This window comes from Vespa crabro, chromosome 17 (genome assembly GCF_910589235.1).
Source record: "Vespa crabro chromosome 17, iyVesCrab1.2, whole genome shotgun sequence".
Lineage (NCBI taxonomy): Eukaryota > Metazoa > Arthropoda > Insecta > Hymenoptera > Vespidae > Vespa > Vespa crabro.
This window is the reverse complement of record NC_060971.1, coordinates 5492489-5512058: the sequence shown is the minus strand read 5'-3', so window position 1 is coordinate 5512058 and position 19570 is coordinate 5492489. Positions and strand designations below refer to the sequence as shown.

The following is a 19570-nucleotide window of genomic DNA, read 5'->3' as shown; positions in this document are numbered from 1 at the left end:
GAGATTTTTAACAATGATTCGATAAATATGTTCGTTGGTCTTATGAAAAATCAGAAAACGGATACTCTCATAAATTTATCCATGGTAATATTTCAATCGGGTTGCGTACATATCGCGGATCTGAGTGAAACTGAACCCCTAAAACCTTTCAAAGGAGCGACCACGGTAAATCGATAGTTGATCGAAGGTTTTACCTTCGTTACCAGGTCTATCTCTATCGTGGAACCGTGAGCTCTCTCCTCCGATCCTTGGTAGCCCGAGCAAAGTGCTTTCGCGCAATTAGCATAACTAGCGTCGGAATTGACGTGGACTAATCACGACCAGTTCCCACGAGGTTCAGACTGAGTCCTGCCTTTGCCCATTGCCTATACCCTTCCCTATCTACCTTCCCCTCTTCCCTTCGATGTACCATGGATCGCCTAATGACCGATCGAATTAATAGTCAATGACTAAGAGCGCGATGGAACCAATTTTCATCGCGTTCTCCTCTGTCCTATTCTATTTTTTACTACTCTCTATCCTCTCTCTCTCTCATCTCGACTACGAATTATTTTCTTATTATACTATGATCATCGATAATAATAATAATAATAATAATGATAATATATAAGGAGTAATATGTAATATATTATAAAGATATATGCTGAAAATGTGTATCGCATAAAATATTTTATTTATTTAATTGATTTATAAATAATCATCATTTGTGTGTGTGTGTGTGTGTGTTTATAAATCAATCCAATGTAAAAGAAATTTGATTTGGTAAATTGTGAAAGAAAACAAAGTTTCATGCGAGGACATAATGTTTAAAATTCAAGACAGAAGGTGACGTGAAATCATGGCAGTATCGGATTTACAAAACGCTCGGGGACGAGAAGATCGGATTTACGGAGGCTGCCTTCGAGCGCGATTGTTCCGAAGTAATGCCTTGACGAAACGTGGGAATGCCGCGGTCATATCGACGGCGAAAAGCTCGCGTTCTGTCCCTGCAATATACATGTCATAGAACGAAACGAATGGCTCTTGTCGCGAAACACGATACGAAGCTAATAACGTAACTTCGAACGATCGTATATGCGTACTACGGTTAACGATTAACGAACAATAAGATCCTTGTATGTATGTATGTATGTGCGTATGTACGTATTTAGAACGTTACTTTCTCATTTATTTCAAATGTATCCTTTCGAAATCGATTATATTACATAAGAATTTCAAATTAAATTAAACAATTGTTACCTGTCTTCTCGTTCAAACTTGAATCGTTTCTAGATACATCGAACGTTCCAACTGTATTATAATATCATATAATTGGATCGAATGATTTTCCAATTAATGTAATTTTTCCTTTTTTTTTCCTTTTTTTTTAACGAATGTAAAATATATAAAATCGATGTTACGATAGACGTGTCAAATTTCGAAATGGATGAGAAAGAAAAGAATATGAGATTCTTCGGAAGAAAAAAGAAAGAAAGAAAGAAAGAAAGAAAGAAAAAAGTAAAGGAATCTCGAGATATTGCGGAGAAGGAGAATGACATCGCGGTCCGAATCACAGATGAGATCCGTTGTCCGTGTCGGCGAGGTCATAGCTAAGCCGGTATGCCTTCGTTGCAAATCAATTCCGAAAAAGAGACATTCGGCACGCGAGACACGCCCACGGCTACGTTCTCGTTTCTAGAAAGCAAGCAAGTACATACAAGCTCGACAGCGAATTTCTTATTCATGAACGTCGCGGAATGAGTAACGAGAGGCTTCTCGTATTTTCGTTTAGACGTCATATGAATTAATGATTCGACTCGCGTAACTTGCTTTTCGTTTGCAAAAGTCGGATCGATGACAATTCTAATCGAATCTAATGCCTAAAAGATATCTCGAGAAATGATGTTCCTATATATCTACTCGATATATTTGAGGACCTTTCTTTGAGAAACTGGAGGGGAGAGGACTTCTTTTCCTTTTTTTTCTTTTCACTTCTTTTTTTCTGACTTCTTCGAATATACGCCCGACAGAGCCGGGGATCAACGATCCAACCATGCGAGGCGATTAATATTTAGCGAGAAGGAAAGGGGAAGCGCGTTTCGATGTATAAAATCAAGCAACGTATTAAATCCGTGATGACTAATGAAAGAACGGATAAACTGTTCTTAATGGTTCCAGGCTACGTTGTTGCGTGTTGACGTGCTCACGCACATTACGTACGTTCTCACAGTAGCGAGTCGTAATGAGAATGTAACGTTCATCAATCATTCGTTGTTAGGCAATCTCCAATTGGACGAGTCCTGTTAGAATTAATTTAATTACCCCGACTGTTTTAACGTACCTACCTAAATATATACATTTACCAATATTACGCGAATCCATTATTGTCCATATACATATATGTATTTATATTTCAATACAAATATTTAATCATGACAAAGAGGTGGAATAATATTTAATTATGATCCTACATAATGTTTCTACCAGCTATTGATAATTTATGTTCAAACCGTTATCAGGTCAACGCCCTTTTACCGACATCGTCTACGTACTGGGAATGTTCGATAGGCCGATAGATACGCGTATATCTCGGAACGTTCGTACTTTCCGCGCTAGAGTTAATTAGGTTTATTAAATTGCTAATAACGCTTTACATCATATATGATGTTATATACGAAGATGGATAGAGAGAAGGGACGTAGAAACGAAAAGGGAAAAGCGATTGCATCATTAATGACGTGTAATCAATTTAATATATGCGTGTCCTTTTAATTTTCTACGCAAAATGAAAATTTAAAGAAATTAATTGCCTCGATATCTTTGAATGTTATTAATTAGAAAGTCAGATTTATAATATTTTTCGAAATTGTGGGCATAATAGTCAATATTTTCTATGTATATATATATATATATATATGTGTGTGTGTGTGTGTGTGTGTGTTTCAGAATCAAACGGAATTATAATTATGTGATATTTTTAAAATAGAAAAGAAAAGAAAAAGAAAAAAAAAGAAAAAGATATGCGCGAAGAAATTATCGATCAGATCGAAATAAGCTAACGAGTTATAAATCGTCACGGACAAACTAATTTACTAATTCCAAAATTGCTCTATAAACACCTTATACTCGAGAGTAATGTCTACATCGACGCTTAACTATGATCCCGGATGATGCGCAAGATCCATAGCCGAGCGAAGTTACATAGAAGCGTACAGAAAACGTCGTTTCTAAGGATAATAAAAAGAAACCGTATATAATATATAATAGACCTATCTCGGTAATAACTCGTAGTTATCTTCGGTTACGGTAGATCTTGCCGATAATTTCAAAGACAGTCGGTATATATGTATGTATGTACGTCAAATATATGTATGTGTATATATATATATATATATATATATATAATGTAAAAGACACGCTGTAGAATTCTCGACAGTTGTGATATCATAAGAGAGAAAGAAAAGGGTTGTTAATCGTGGCACCTCCTTTTCCTTCAGACGTCTAATAAAAAGTTAAGAGAAAGAAAAAAGTTAAGAGTTCAAGGAGATAGAAATATAGAGTATATGTACGTAAACGTAATCACAATCCGTTTTGCAATAAACGAATTGACGAAGTTAAAAACTATCCAATTAAAAACGTCATTTCTTATTTTAAATAATATATTTTTGCCGAAGTATTGCGCCATCTTTCTTCTCGGCACGTTCCTTCTCTCATCCCCTTCGTCACCTTACCTCACCTTCCATTACAATCGAGAGCTTCAATGTTTTTACAATTGTAATTATCTCGGAATATATATTAAAATTAAAACACAGACTTCTACTTTCTATTCATTTTTAATTGAATCTGTCGAACGATTAATAATTAACGAAAATGTTCGTTCGATCAAGGATCGAACTGTTTAGTTTTGGTTGGTTGGTTGATAGATTGATTGATTGATTTTTATTAGCTTACTTAGCTATTTGTAGCATACTGTTTGGTTTTAGTTGATATTGTATTAAGGATTTTTCTTACATTTCTATTATTTTGAGAAAAAAGAAATAATCATACTCATTCGAGGGAGATCGGTGTATCACGGAAAAGAGTGTATTTTCTCTTTTCATTCGATTCGAACGAACTTTTCATGAGAGATCGCGTGTAACAACGTCGAAACGTCCAAGCAAAAATAACAGCCAGAAAATATCAACGTCCGACGACTCAATTCGAGCAGCAAAGAGAGTTTTATGACGTCGATTATTCGCTTCTTTATTTGGCTTGCCGTTGAGCGGTCAAATAAACGACGGTGCTCGTTAGCCATTCGAAATGGAAAAAAAAGTCGAACAGAGAAAGAGAAAGAGAGAGGGAGAGGAAGAGAGAATGAGTGAAAGAGACATGAAGAAGAGCTAATTCGAAGAGTCTCGTGTCATAATTGGAACGACGTTGATCAAAGTTTTCATTAAACTTGAGTGAGTACGGCTTGATTTTCTTCTTTACTGATTAAAGATCTTTCTTGTCAATTGAATAATTTCATTTTCTCTGGACGACTATCTATCTCTCCCCCTCCCCCCCCCCTCTCTCTCTCTCTTTCACTCTCGTCAATTCGATATTCAATTAATGAAATATGAAAGAAAAACGTATCTCATTTTATTGCTTATATACCACGTTTCGCAATTTTATCATCGAAAAAGTTCTTTGTCAATTGTCTTTCATCATGAGAGACGCCAATTTGAGGTGAATCGTCTATAAAGCAGAATAAAAGGATAAATAATTGAAAATAGAAATAACAATAAAAAGCCTTCGTTAAATGTTACGTCTTTTTATACGTGTCTCTAAAATTTTTCTTATATGTATCTTTAATATTTTTAATCACTATACATATATGTTTTGATACATAATATCTGAAAATGGAGTAATAGTGCGAAAAACTTTTTTCGAACGACCCCATCCTCTCATACAAGATACCATACAAGTTTATTATCTTCAAATTATTATTATTATTATTATTATTATTATATAATAATAGGAGAAGAAAAGAATGAAAAGAATGAAAGGAAAAAATCAAATAAAAAGAAAGAAAAGTAATTCCTATAGATCCTTAGAGATGATATATTTTTTTCTTTATTCTTTATCAATTATTTCGAAAGATAGTTAGTTACCGACAACAACAACAATAACATCAACAACAACAACAACAGCGTCTTCCATTCGCCGGAACGTTTAAAGATGTCATTGATTAAACGAGCAGGAAGCAGCAAACGGAATATTTCTGCGCTCGATTCTCTCTCTCTCTCTCTCTTTTTCTCTCTCACCCACACGCGCATCGCGTACGCGTCTCTTCTCAGTCTTGGAGGCCTCGCCTCCGTGTGGGCAACGCATTTATGAAGCGCGAATGTATGAATAGGCATGGCCCCTGGTCCCGACGAGAGATCGGCGCAATGGGCGTGGAAGTAAAAGAGAGAAAAATAGAGAGAGAGAGAGAGAGAGAGAGAGAGAGAGAGAGAGAGAGAGAGAAAGAGAGAAGGAGAGAACCCTTTTATACAGCACGTTGTTGCTTCGTGGCATACCAGATCCATCCAAGAGAAGAGAAGAATGAAAAGGATAGACGCCTATCAAAGTCACTCGGGCTCAAAGCCTGCATTATACCTTCGAAAGTCGGGATTCAATTGTGCATAGATTATTAATTGATCTATGAGATGCCTTACGAGGAAGAGCGACATGCCCCCATGTGAAAAACTTATTCTATTTCTTCTAAATCCTTTAACTACAAACTAACGCTTTAAAGTCGTTAAATTGCCATTTGATATTCGAAGGATAAAAACCGCACCGTCGTCTCTCCTCTCCGGACAATCTTTCACATTTTTTCTTTTTTTTCTCTCTTTCTCTCTCTCTCTCTTTTTTTTTTTAATTGACAAAAAAATGACGCGGATATTTCTATACTTATAGACTAGTGCCTGTATGAGACAGAACTTGCAATTTTTTATGTTTTTTTTTTATAATACAATGATCTCTATTCGTCAGAGACGAATTCTTTTTATATTTTTAATCTATAATTAATTGTTTAATAATTTATATGCCGGAGACGTGCCGGTTTAAAATAAAATCATGCGATTCGATCAGGGCGATGGTCTATTTTCGTTCAGATACTTTTTTTTTCTTTTTTTTTCTTTTATTCATTTATTTATTTATTTATTTATTTATTTTTTTTTTTTTAATGCACACACTTTTGAACTAAGGACGAAGATCTATATTTTATCTGCACGATTGATAAAAGGAATGACGGGATATTCATGCATGATGATCGGTTTCTCCACAAGTTGACTTAGTCAATCAATAAATCACGAGTTTATCGGAAATCTATCAGGCGAATTTTCTATCCGTTATCTCTCTCTCTTTCTTTCTCTCTCTCTCTCTCTCTCTCTCTCTCTCTCTCTCTATCTATCTATCTATCTTTCTATCTCTCTTTCTCCCTCTTTCTTTCTATCTATCTTCCACAACATTCAGGAAGCGACGAAGACGACTACGATGAGGAGGAGAAGAACATCGAAGAGGCTCGTTTCGAAATATCAAAGACGACGCAATCGATTGACGCATTATCTCTCACGGGAATACGATGATTAAACGAGTCTTGCGATATACTACGATGTCCTTCTCCTTCCTTGTCTATTTCTGTCTTCCTTTCCTTTCTTTTTTTTTTGCTTTTTTTTCTCCTTTTTCTTTTTGAATGATAATAAGATGAATGTAACAAGGAAAGTACGATGAAAAGATAGAGATAATCTTAAATCGAAGAAGGGATTGACGTTACTTCTGATTTAATCGAATCATTAAATCGTTCGGTTACATCGATCATTTGAATCCAACCATTTCGTAATGCTGAATTTAATACAAATGATCTGGTAATAAACGAGAGGAGCAGGATGGAGGAAAAATTGACCAAGTTTTAATACTCTTACTCCCATAATAAATCTTAAATCTTAAACGTGAGTGATAAAGATCTGAAATTTTTCTATAACAACCATAAAATTGTTATTGTTTGGCAAGCAAAAACAACAACGAGCAAAAATTAATTGGCAAATACTTGCCCGTATTTATCCCGTTGGGGTTATTTTTAACAGATTAAATGGAAAGGAAAGAAAAAAAGAAAAAAAAAAAGTAGAAAACGATCGATACGTATTAGAATGCAATTTGTAATCGATTTAAAATGGCATTATTAAATATTCGAATAGATTTCGATTGGGCGAACGATCAATAAAAAGTATTTACGTAGATAAAATCATCGTCGATCACTTTTAATCTTACAAATAACAAATTCGAGAGAGTAATGACCTCGTTTAATTGTCAAGAACTTCTCTCGAATCAAAGGATGAATTGTCGAGGAAGTTAATCGTAAAAGAAAAGAAAGCACGTTGTATTGATAAAAAGACTTGTAGGATTAAATGACTATTTCATTTTTTACTTAAGACTATTTCTCTAGAAGAGACATACAATAAAAGTTCCCGCTTAGTTTCTCGCTTTATAACATTCGTAATTTATTATAATTACCCTTTCGCGTGACAAATTCACGTCGGACGTACGAATGTAACGTGAGTTAAACGAAAAAGAGAAACGTGAAGACTTCAAGAAGTTTCAATTAAAGATAAGTGCAATAAGAATCTTGCGAGATCGATTCGAAGAAACAGAAAAAAAGAAGGAAAGAAACAGAAACAGAGAAATAGAAAATGAGATATAGACAGAGAGAGAGAGAGAGAGAGAGAGAGAGACAACGGAGAAACTACTACTTACTAGGACCATATCGAAGGTGCGATTAATATCCGGACGAGTAAGTCCTTGATTAATCGCTCCCATGGAAGCTGTGAGAGAAGTCATGCTCGACGTTGAGTTACGATCTAATTATATCGTCCTACGGTACATACTGGAAAACGATACCGCTTTCGAAATGCGATACAAAAGATGTGTATGGAAAACGCATGATCGCTAATTGGTTAGAAACATCAGACTTCCCTATCTTTTTCAATGAAAATAGTATAAATTCTCTCTCTCTCTCTCTCTCTCTCTCTCTCTCAATTTCTCTTTCTAACCACCTACATATTTCAATATTTTTCTTTAAAAGAATTATCCACGCGAAGTTGCTTCTGACTAGAACCGTGACTGGACGTAGGAAGATCGTAAAACGAAGAAGCACGTGCGCGGAGGAAGTCGCGGCATCTTTCACAGAAAGAAAGAGAGAGAAAGAGAGAGAGAGAAAGAAAGATATACTCGAGGGAGGCCGAGGAGAGTAGAGGAACCTGTTCGATCGAAAGAAAAATGTCGTTTGCGATGGCACCGAAAGAACGGTGACTAAAGAGAGAAAGAGAAAGAAAGAGAGAAAATAATGTACATAGTAAGAGAAGAATCGTGGATTAGAACGAAGTCGTTTACGACGAACGTGGAAGCGCCGCTTTTTTCTATCGATGTTTCGTTCGGTTAGTTCTAGCATCGGAACTAATGGTGGAATATAGATATGGCGCCGATATAAGGTACAGCTGCAACAACGTGGCCGTCTGCGTCGTCGTCCTCGTCGTCGGCCTCGTCGTCGGCCTCGTCGTCGTCGTTGTCGTCGTCGTGACTAAGAAAAGCCGATTAAAACGGCCATGCCGCGCCGTTTTTCACCGTCGGTGTCGAAGCCGACAGAGGAAGGATAGGAATCTCTATAAGGAAGCTAGGCCGTGGCGAACCTCGATGGACAATGAGCGTGTGCCGCACTGGAAATGACGTTTCTAGACGGTGCTTAGAAGGCACTGTACCAATCGCCGCCGCCGCCGCCGCCGCCGCCGCCGCCGCCGCCGCCGCCGCAACAGCAGCAGCCACCGCAATTGCTACGAAAGAGTTACTAGAACGTAAACAAAACTGGCTGATAGGCCATTACATATATAAGCGCACACACATACAAATAGATAGATAGATAGACAGAGAGACAAACATTCTAAGCTTGTTATAATCCTAATTTATTATTATCGTTCATTTCAATAATTTCAAAGAAATTCAATTCAATAGAAAATGATTTGATTCGACAACGAAATGTTGTCCAACGAAATCTCATTGTTACAAATCTAAAACGGAAAATTAAATCCGATTCTATTTTCCTCGATCTAATACAAGATTAAATAAAATTGAATCTTATCGAATCTAACGAAATATTAAATGTAATTGAATTCCCCTTTCGTTTCGAGGGGAACGATAGATTGATTGAAAGTAAATTATTTTTCGGATCTAACGAAATATTGATCTGAAATACATTTCTTCCCGTTGATCTGTGATGATACATTGGACGAAATTGAAATCCGTTGGAAACCAACTATACGTCGATAATAAGCTTAAATTCTCTTGAATCTGATTAAACGTTAAATGCATTCTCAAATTTAATCAATATCTAACTCGATAAATTCGATGCGATTAGCATCCGCAAAATAAAAATTCTTTTACCAAAGAAAGGAAAACGTACGTATACGTATCTGGACACATACGTGGATATATCGATAGATTCAAGAGAAGAAAGAAGAAAAAAGAAGAAAGAAGAAAAGAAAAAGAAAGAGAGAAAGAAAGAATTGAATAAAAATAGAAAAGGATGGATCGATCGATTCGTTCGTTTATTCTTCCCTCGCAGGAGTATCTGAGAGAGAAGTATGGTCCGAATAATAGTCTCGGGAGCGGTAGCCACTCCTGATCACGGTAAGAGTGCGCGCGGGCGCGCGATAGAGCTCACTGCTCGTTCGCTTGCTTGCCCAAGAGAGCGTGGCTCAAGGGAACCTGTAATAATTGATTAACCTCGGCGGAGGTTCGCTCGGTGAATGATAATGATATTACACTGGGCGTCGAGCAGTAGGGAGCCGGCAACGGGAGCCGACAACGGCAGCCGACAACGGGAGCTTCCTGGCTAAGCCATGACTTGCACCGCTTCACCAACGTGAGGATCTCACAATCGGCCAAACCGGAGTGCGGCTTACTACTTATTATACCTCGCGAGAGCGCCTTTGCCTTTGAATTCAAGAAGCTTCTTCTTCTTCGTCGTCTTCTTCTTCTTCTTCGTCTTCTTCTTCTTCTTCGTCTTCTTCTTCTTCTTCTACTCTCTTCTTCTTCTTCTTCTTCTTCTTCTTCTTCTTCTTCTTCTTCTTCTTCTTACTAATGCTGCTGTTGCTGTCGCTGCTGGTTCTACTCTTTCGAAGTAAGCTTCCTTGCTAGCATGGAGTCCTCTTCGTCCTCATCGTCTACTTCTCGAAAGCCACTTCTCGACGAGTGTCAGCCGGTGAAGTAGAAAGAAAGAAAGAATGAAAGAAAGAGAGAGGAACACATTGGTGAAGGGATCGTTCTATCTCTCTGTCTCTATCTCTCTCCTTACGAGAGATATTACGATTATCCCACAGTGCTTTGTCGTTCGAACGACTCCGTAGCACGTTTAGAGTAGATTGTGCTTAACGATCCGTGATTTAGGAAAATCTGCTGAATAACTCTAGAAAAGTATGTAGGGATATCAACGCTTTTGTAAGTTCTCTATGGTATTCGTAGTAAAGGAGCGTCTATATTCTTTAATCACCCTGGGAAACGAATCGACTGAATTGTCTTCGAGTTGCAAAACAAGAATAAAATTGAACGACAAGTTAGGTGTTAATCGACTTTGATCACGCGATTGCGTGTATCGATTATTTCTCTAACGACTCGACCTACGCTCGCCAAAGAATAATGTCTCTTATAATTTCCGCAATAGCCATTATTATCTTTGATCAATGAAAACCAATCGATCAGTAAAATATATGTATGAAGATACTATATTAGTTTACTACAATAAATATGCAAAGAAAGGAAAAAGAACAAGACATAAGAAGAAAAAAGAAGAAGAAGAAGCATCATTATCCTTTCTACTTTTTATTTTCGAGGAGTAGTAGTTCACGATGTCAGCGAAGGAAGAGTAGAAGCAATCGTAGCAGGTACGCCAGTACAATTTCTAAATCTCTAAATTATAAACGGACGTTTACTATCGAAAGAAAGGCACTTAATTTGTACGAGGAAGCGCTGTTATAAAAGGAGAACCGTTTCGTTCGTTCGTTCGTTCGTTTGTTCGTTCGTTCGTTCGTTCGTTAAACCGTAGTTGAATCGTTCGTGTGCGTGGCTCATAAATAAAAGAAAGACGATCAATGACGGCGAGAGTCCTTTCCTAACCCTTCCTTCTCTCATCCTTACCCTAAGTCTTCTTACGAGACGATCCTACTCAATTCCCCTCCTACCTCGTCGCACCTCATTTTACCGCCCTATTTTACAGCTTTACGAGATTCGATTGACGACGGATTCCGCTTTTTCTTTTCTTCTCTTCTTCTTTTTCTTCTATAAGAAATTACCGCGGGTTATAATTAAATTGAAAAATTCACGCTTACGAACGTATATGTTGATAATTAATCGTATTACGTGTTTTATCGTGCGCTGCTCTATCATTACGTATCTCCTTTTCATTTTATTCTTTTATATTATATTTATTTATACGGACACAGACAGATAGGTATATAAAAAATTTATACATACAACAGATTTTCTATCCTTTCGTCGTAACGAGATTTTTGAGAAGATGCGCGAACGACCGATGATAAATTTCTTTTACTACTTGGAATAATCGTCCGATGAACGTGATGAGATTTCGATGCCATATAAAGCGGTGACTTTTACACGTTGGTAATCATCAACGACGACTCTCTTCTACTCACGGTAGACAAGATCGTTTGGTTGGCAGGTGCTAATGGCTACCTTCGATATACTTATCACGATTTCTCATACATGCGTCTCCAAATTAGGATCCGCCTGTCAAAACAGAATAATTCTTCTTTACATCGAGTCGCCGTTTACCGAATATGTCGAACGATACATACATACATACATACGTATGTACATACATACATACATACGTACGTTCCAATCGAATTTGTAAGATATCGTCGAGAGCATGAATTCGTATCGGCGATAAGAAATCACGACAAATTGTTATGCGAAGAAAGGCGTTGTTACAGATCTAATCGCATTAATTTCGATTCGTGGTTCGAAAACTCTGTTTGTTCTTACGAGCTCGAACCTTGGGTGAGAGTCTCCGAGGTACATAGGACTATTTCACATGAGATAGGATCTACGGAAATGCTCAACCCACTCTCTCTCTCTCTCTCTCTCTCTCTCTTTCTCCCTCTTTTCTTCTTCTTCTTCTTTCTCTTTCCTAAACCATCCTTATTCCCGTGGAATCGGTCAGTACGTAAGCCACGCAAACGTATACGTATGGGTTGTTGCACCAAGTCGGATTCCAGATATGTTCCTTCGTTATCTCATCTAACTTCGAGGTGGTCGATCGTTACGTGATCATTACGGTCAGCAGGTCATTGCCACGATCGCTTAGATCTCCGATGATAACGTGCGATCGGAGGTTCAATTAAAACGAATGCTCCTCTCGAAGATATGCGCCGCTAGAAGGAAAGAGAAAATTACCCTTTCTCGATCTACGACCACCATCGCCACCGCATTCTATCTCGCGTTCATCCATTTTCCAAATCCACTGTATTTTCATCAAAACACGATTCGAGATAGGAGTCGTTAAATTATGAAAACTTTCAAACTATTGTTCTCAATATAATTACTTTCTATACTTTTTTATTCTCGTCGTAATAAAATATGATCGTCGCTTCACGAGAATATAAAAGAACCTGATACAGTTTTAGGATCGATCGCGGTGTTCTTTGACGTCAGGTAAGAACGATCGATTAATCACTCGGATATACGAAGACTATAATTAAACGCTATCATTCGATTAAACCTATTCGTGGACTCGAATAAGATTCTCAGTTTGTCTGCCCTCAAGAATAGAAAAGCCAAGCATCTGTTACGAGAAAGGAACCTGCAATTATTTTGCTCGATCGATCGGTCGGTCAATCGATCGATCGATCCTGAAATTGGATGATTGACAGATAGAACACTTGTTTCGCAGATCTCGATGGAATAAAAATCCATTCGTTGATGTTCAATGATTATTATCCTTCGTAAATACGTATTCGGCTCAATTTTATCGTTGTTGTTGTTGTTGTTGGTCTTGTTAAGCAACTAGAAACTATTTTATTATATTTCTTTCCTTGTCTTTTTTTTCTATTTTGACAAGGCAAAGCTTAAATATTAAATCGTTCGGATATCTATGGACAGTTCGAAACATCATCCCGACGAATTCGACGAAACGAATAAGTTCGAAGTAACTTTCGAAGTGATTGTTTCTATTTTTTCTTTCTTCTTTCACGCATTTCATATCTAATAAAAATAATCGAGAACGTTGGTAGCATTATAGAGCTAACGATTTTCTCTCATTTTTCTTTTGCTGCTAGATCATCGATATAATCCAAATGAAGGCTCCACCTGCGAGAGTGACAACGTCGCGCCTTGAGTACGAGAGGGAAGAAGCTTTCCGGTGATTCACCAGCTGTTCGACTAAACAGGACGAGCTCTGCAACGTGTGTTTACGACGCAGGGGGCAGCACTCCGGAGTGCTCGACCGCTCGACGATGGATAATAAATCACGTCCTGGCTGTTTCTCTCCTCGTTCTAGGCCTCTACTCGTTCGCGATTATCGGGATCTATTTTCGACTAAAACTAAAAGGACAGAAAATAAAAAAAGAAAAACTTGTATATTATCTCCGACGTAATATCTGAACGTTGTTAAAAAAAAAAAAAAAAAAAAAAAAGAAAGAAAAAGAATCTTTTTTCCTTCCATTCTTCTCTCATTTTCTTTTTTTTTCTGTTTTTTGTCTTTTTTTTTTTTTTCCTTTCGACGCAAGATCTAGCTACCAATAAGAATTAGCATAAAAGTTCCTATATCTATTATTTCTAAATGCTGAGAGAATCGGTCAAAGCTAAAGAGACGCTGTCATCGTAGCTCGTCTACTACGGTACTCGAGATGGTACCGAGCGATGCCAGATGGTTGCTATACGAGCAACGGATAAGACGGCTTTACTGACTCGACAGATTTTCTACGAAAAAGAAAAAATAAGGAAAAAGAAGACACAAAAAAAAGAAAACAAAAGGAAAAAGAAAGGAAGGAAGGATGGAAGAAAAATGAAAAGAACGATAAAGAAGAAACAAATAGTTAAAAAAAAAAAAAAAAACTACAAAAATAAAGAAAAAAAAACGCGAAAAGAAATAAGCAACGTTGGCACCTTACACGGTATCTTCCTCTTCCTCGTAGTAACGAGCATCTACTGACGTACTTGCAGTGGAACAACGAGTCGGGTACATCCGGAAGTACATAAGTAAGTATTGCCTGGAAAGAGAACAAGTGTGTTGACTCATTCCACAGAAATATTTCATCTGCTACGAAGAGAGAGACTATGATTTCGAGGAATCACAAGAGAATCGAACACAAGTCGATTTTGCCGATGTTCGATCGGAATCGATCGGCCATAACGAATACTCGTAATCGATGCTACGTAATCCTTTCACCTAGCTCATGGTGTTCGTCTATAAAATACGATCGGCTATATACAGAACGGAAGAACGATAAATTTCGTCGAGTAAAATTTATTTTCTGAGAGAATACGATCGGAAGAAAGAAGAGAGAGAAAGAGGGAGAGAGAGAGAGAGAGAGCGAGAGAGAGGAAGAGAGAAAGAAAGAGAAAGGGAAAGAGGAAGAGAGAGAGAGAGAGAGAATGAGAGGGCTTACATATCTTAGACGATAAGCTCAGCAAGTTAATAGCTCTCGCGTTATGACCATCGACTAAATGGAGAATAAAGGCGTGTAATTCGTTGTAACGTTAAACCTTATGCGTTAATTCAGCGTCACCGTGCTAGTATCCGGCCGATAACGAAGGCAAATAAAGCGCGTACAATGGTTAACGTTTGAGCGTGGCTATCTCGGGTTGCCTTTTGTTAGGTCACTCATTGTCGCCTACTTACTTACGGAGGGCTTCGATGTTGAGGGCATCGAATGACGTTGTGATCGTTTCTTTCTGGAGTTGGTCTCTGAACGGAACGGTTTCCGCGGTGGACGGACATTATCAAGAAAGAATGAAAAAAAAAAAGAAAGAAATATAGATAGATAGATAGATCTAAAGAATAATAAAGAAAGAATAAAGAAAAGAGATACACCTGTCGATGAAATCGGTAAAATACGAGCACGGATCGTCTATCGATGTGCCACGATCGAGACCAATGTAAAGTTAAGTACTTGCTTACTTGCTTTCGATCGAAGAGAGTAGTAGTCATCCAAGTAGGTAAGCTGTAAGCGGTGTGCTCTTAGAAAAGATCATCGTCATAGTCCGTGGGCCGCGTGTGAATCGACTTTATGTCTTTGACAAAGCCTACCCGAGAAGAAGAAGAAGAAGAAGAAGAAGAAGAAGAAGAAGAAGAAAAAGATAAAGAAGAAGCTCGCCTTCTCGACAAAAGCGATTCCGCATACGAATGCACAACGACGACTATCGAACTTACCTTCTTCTATTACTCGGGAGAAAATAAAAAAAATAAAAAAATAAACAAATAAAAGAAAAAGAAAAAAAGAAAAAAAAATAGAAATAACATCCTCGCGCCTTTGTCTTTCAATGAGAGAAAATGAGATGAGAAGGAAAGAGAACTGAAATAACTTCTACGCGCTTTTTGTGCGTGTTCGTATCCACCCTTCTCTTTCTCTCTTTTCATATGTACAACGTGCGTGGGGACTCTCTTCGGCCACACCTTGAGCGGCATGCGATGCGCCGTTGCGGCTATGAGAGACTGGTCGACATGTAAATTCGTAGACGTAAAACTCAAAGCCGTGAAGCAACTGTAGAAAGAGAGAGAGAGAGAGAGAGAGAGAGAGAGAGAGAAAGACTAAAACGGAATGCATATAGTATATAACTAAGCTACCGACTAAGTATAAAAAGACTAAACACTAATTTCGTTTCTCCAAATGTCATTGATTATTCCAAATTTCTCTATTTCCATTGAGTTTTACTAATTAACGAGATACAATGTTATTACCATAAATTTACTGATTAGAGAGAAAGAGAAAGAGATAATCCTGTTTTCGAAGATTAAATTTTTTTATTTTTTTACTTTTTCTCTCTCTCTCTCTTTTCTTTTTTTCTTCTTCTTCTTCTTCTTCCTTTGAAGAAGTTTTTATTTTCTATATTCTTGCTCTTTCTTTTCTTCTTATTCCAATATCAACGATAATCACAGTCATCCTAACTTTCTAAGATAACTTAGACAAAGTCTAAGTTTCTGAACGTGATAGAGACAAAGAGAGATAAAAAGAAAGAAAGAGAAAGAGAGAAAGAAAGAAAGAGAAAAGAAAAGCCTTGAAAAGAAGAAAATTACAGCGTCGCGTCCAGCTAAACGTTGATTTGGAATGGCGCGAATCGTACATAGATGTCTAGTCGTCGCGGTTTACGTTCCTTCTTTTCTTCGTTTATACGTTATTCGTGAGGAAGGTGCGGTACCGCACGAACACGTCCACGTGCGTACGCGAGTGTTACTTCTTCTCTCTCTCTGTCCCTCTCTCGGAGAGTTACGTAATTCGGAGAGAAGAGCACGCGGCCCCGGAGAAGCGAGCGGTGACGACACCTCACGAAGAGAGGAGAGAGAGAGGAGAAGAGTAGAGAGATCCGGGAGTGTCCACTCTACGTCGATGTACTCTCTCTCTCTCTCTTTTCTTCTTAAGAAACGACCCAGCCCTCTCGCCAGGCCCTCGTGCCCAGCCCACGTTCCACGAAGAGACTTCAAACAACTATGAGAGAGAGAAGAAGAGAGAGAGAAATCTTCTTCTGCCTACAGGATAAAATCACGAGAGAGAGAGAGAGAGAGAGAGAGAGAGAGAGAGAGAGAGAGAGAATTCTGGTCCTCTCGATGAACAGTAGCTTGAGTCGATATTCCTTCTTCTTCTTCTTCTTTTTTCCTTTTTTTTTTAGAAAATATACGTGAAGTTAATAAGTATGTAAAATATACCACGCTTGTCTATATTTACCCACTTACATGGATCTCAATAGAAAATTAGAAATTAGAAATTTGACGTACAATGTAGGATTCGAGTTGACGATTTAAAAAAGAAGAAAAAAAGAAAGAAAGAAATAAAAAAAGAAAAAAGCACACGTTCCTCCTCGACGCTGCCGATTGCTAAAGCCTATCGAAAGAATCGTAAAAGTAAACTGTAGGTGATTCCTATTTCTATGCGTCCCAGTTTCAACCTACATACCTAGCTATCATTAGATCGTGACAGTGATCGTTCCAAGTTTCTTTCGAGGATTTTCAAGATATTTGTATTTGAAGATAGAATACGAAAGAGTTGTAAAAATCGATGATAGAAAAATACGACGTTTCAATCATTCGAAGATGTATAAAAAAAAAAAAAAAGAAGAAGAAAAAAAGAAAGAAAAAGAAGAACAGAAAGAGACAGACGAGAGAGAGAGAGAGAGAGAGAGAGAGAGAGAAAGAAAAAAAAGAAGAAGGAAAGTATAGTGAAGACAGTGAAGAGGCGTCAGTCTCATGATTTTACATAAGGAAATCGAAGCGAAGACTCGTTATTTCGACATTGACGCTCGGACTCTGGTGTCGATCCCCTTAAGTGACCAGATCTCGGCTCACTCGGCACGAACACACGTTCGGTCTATCCTTTGGCTTGGGATCCCACAGTCTGTCTAAACGGCTGCCTTTAACGGACACCCCCGTACCTGCAAAGACGTCTACGTCTCGACTAGCTACGGCCACGTATACCCGAGAGAAGAGAGAAGAAAATAGAAGAAACGAGAAGAAACGAGAAGAGAAGAGAAGAGATTCCATGGCTGCCAAAGGTAGGCGACGAGTTAGCTGCTAAGTATCACGAAGCCACGTTGGAATCCCGACTTGACTATCGGAAGCAATCGCAAAATCTCTCTGAGCAATAATTTAACCCTTTTCGTCTCATCCACCCTATTCTCTCTCTCTTTCTCTCTTTCATTTTTCTTCAGCAGTACCTGTTCTTCTTCTCCTTCTTTCTCCTAAAGTTAAACGAAAGTGTCTAAGAAAGAAAACAAAGAAGGGAACTCAACATCGTGCGCATGCATAGACCATGCGCGATAGAGTAAAGAGAGATAGCGCTATTGTTTAGCCAGCCCGTAGCTCTAGAAGAAACTAACGTCCCGTTAGATTCGCGGTTGACAGAGATTTCTTCGTAACTCGTGAAAAGCGGTAAAAGCAAAAACGTTCCAACAACCGATGGATATTCCATCAAGCCTATCTTCTGTTTATCGTTTGTCCAACATTCTTTTCCTTTTCGATATATTTAATTTAACGCGTTAATTTCACCTTGATAAATTATCTCCAACAATTATTCGCGAGATATCGTTCTTCCTTAAGATCATTTGATACGGCGACATTGCCTGATAAATCCGATCGATTTTATAGATTATTAAATATCGAAAATAAGATCGATCGTAGAAACAGTTATCTAAAAAATCTTACCTGAGGTAAAATTTAGACGTCGAAAGACTTGCTTCGCGATCGCGAAACGAAATGCATTAAGCGGTTTTAACAAGAGAAGCGGTACAAGCTCTGCCGAGGTTTCCTACACACGAGCGTGGACGCTAGCAAGACGCGAGAAATATTGCTCTCGTGAACATCGTGGCCTGTACACGTCGCTCGCAGTTACTGGGTACCTCTCGCGGTAATATCGCATTGCGGAGGAGCTGAGAGAGAAAGAAAAAGAGAGAGAAGAACGAAGAAAAACGAAGAAGAGGAACGAAGAACGAACGAAGAACGAACGAAGAACGAACGAAGAACGAACGAAGAACGAACGAAGAACGAACGAAGAACGAACGAAGAGCGAACGAAGAGCGAACGAACGAACGAACGAACGAACGAACGAACGAACGAACGAACGAACGAACGAACGAACGAACGAACGAACGAACGAACGAACGAACGAAGAAGGAGAAAGAGGATGGTCGAGATTAGTTCCGATTGCCTCTGCGCTGGAGAATTATAGAAGGGTTGCGCTTGGTTCTCCTTCGCAGCCAGGCATCGATCCCGGCTACCGGCTTCTGCCCGTTAATGAGTCATGTTTAATTGGCGTGGGAAGCCCGCGGGTACGTCCACGTAACGGAATTGAACCGTACCTTGATGCGAGAGAACGTGCTTGCACAGGACGTTAAAGCCCTGTGTCCGTGGCTAGATGCCAGATGGCGTGTCCATAGCTTTGCGGTCCTTATCCTACCAGGCAGCCATTCTCAACATCCTTCTCTATTATTATTAATCCTTTGTACGATCCACTTGCTCTTACCTGCCATTGCTGAATTCTTTTTCCTTTTTTTCTCTCCGTTCATCTTATTATTCTCCGACTTACACCAATGATTAGTAATCTTACAATCTTATAATCGTACTTGATCCTGATATTAAAGAATATTGATCGATTTTTGCATAAGAGGATCGAGACGAATATGTAATTCGAATCGTTACAATCGGTGACAGCCCATGGAAATTGCAATTTCTTACGTTCAAGGAAGTAACAACTACTAGAGACGATGATGTTGAAACGACAGATGGTACGCGATGGTCGGCTGTCTTTGACAATGTATTACGGAGTTATATTACCAAGGAAACGTTCGCGCGAAATACGACAACGACCAAAAG

General features: G+C 38.4%; 1 protein-coding gene across 3 annotated transcripts in view; it reads right to left on the bottom strand.

Moving 5' to 3' along the window:
• Window positions 1-19570, bottom strand: part of LOC124430119 (Krueppel-like factor 6) — a 232050-nt gene that overhangs the window by 137897 nt on the left and 74583 nt on the right. The gene's annotated exons all lie outside the window — the stretch shown is intronic.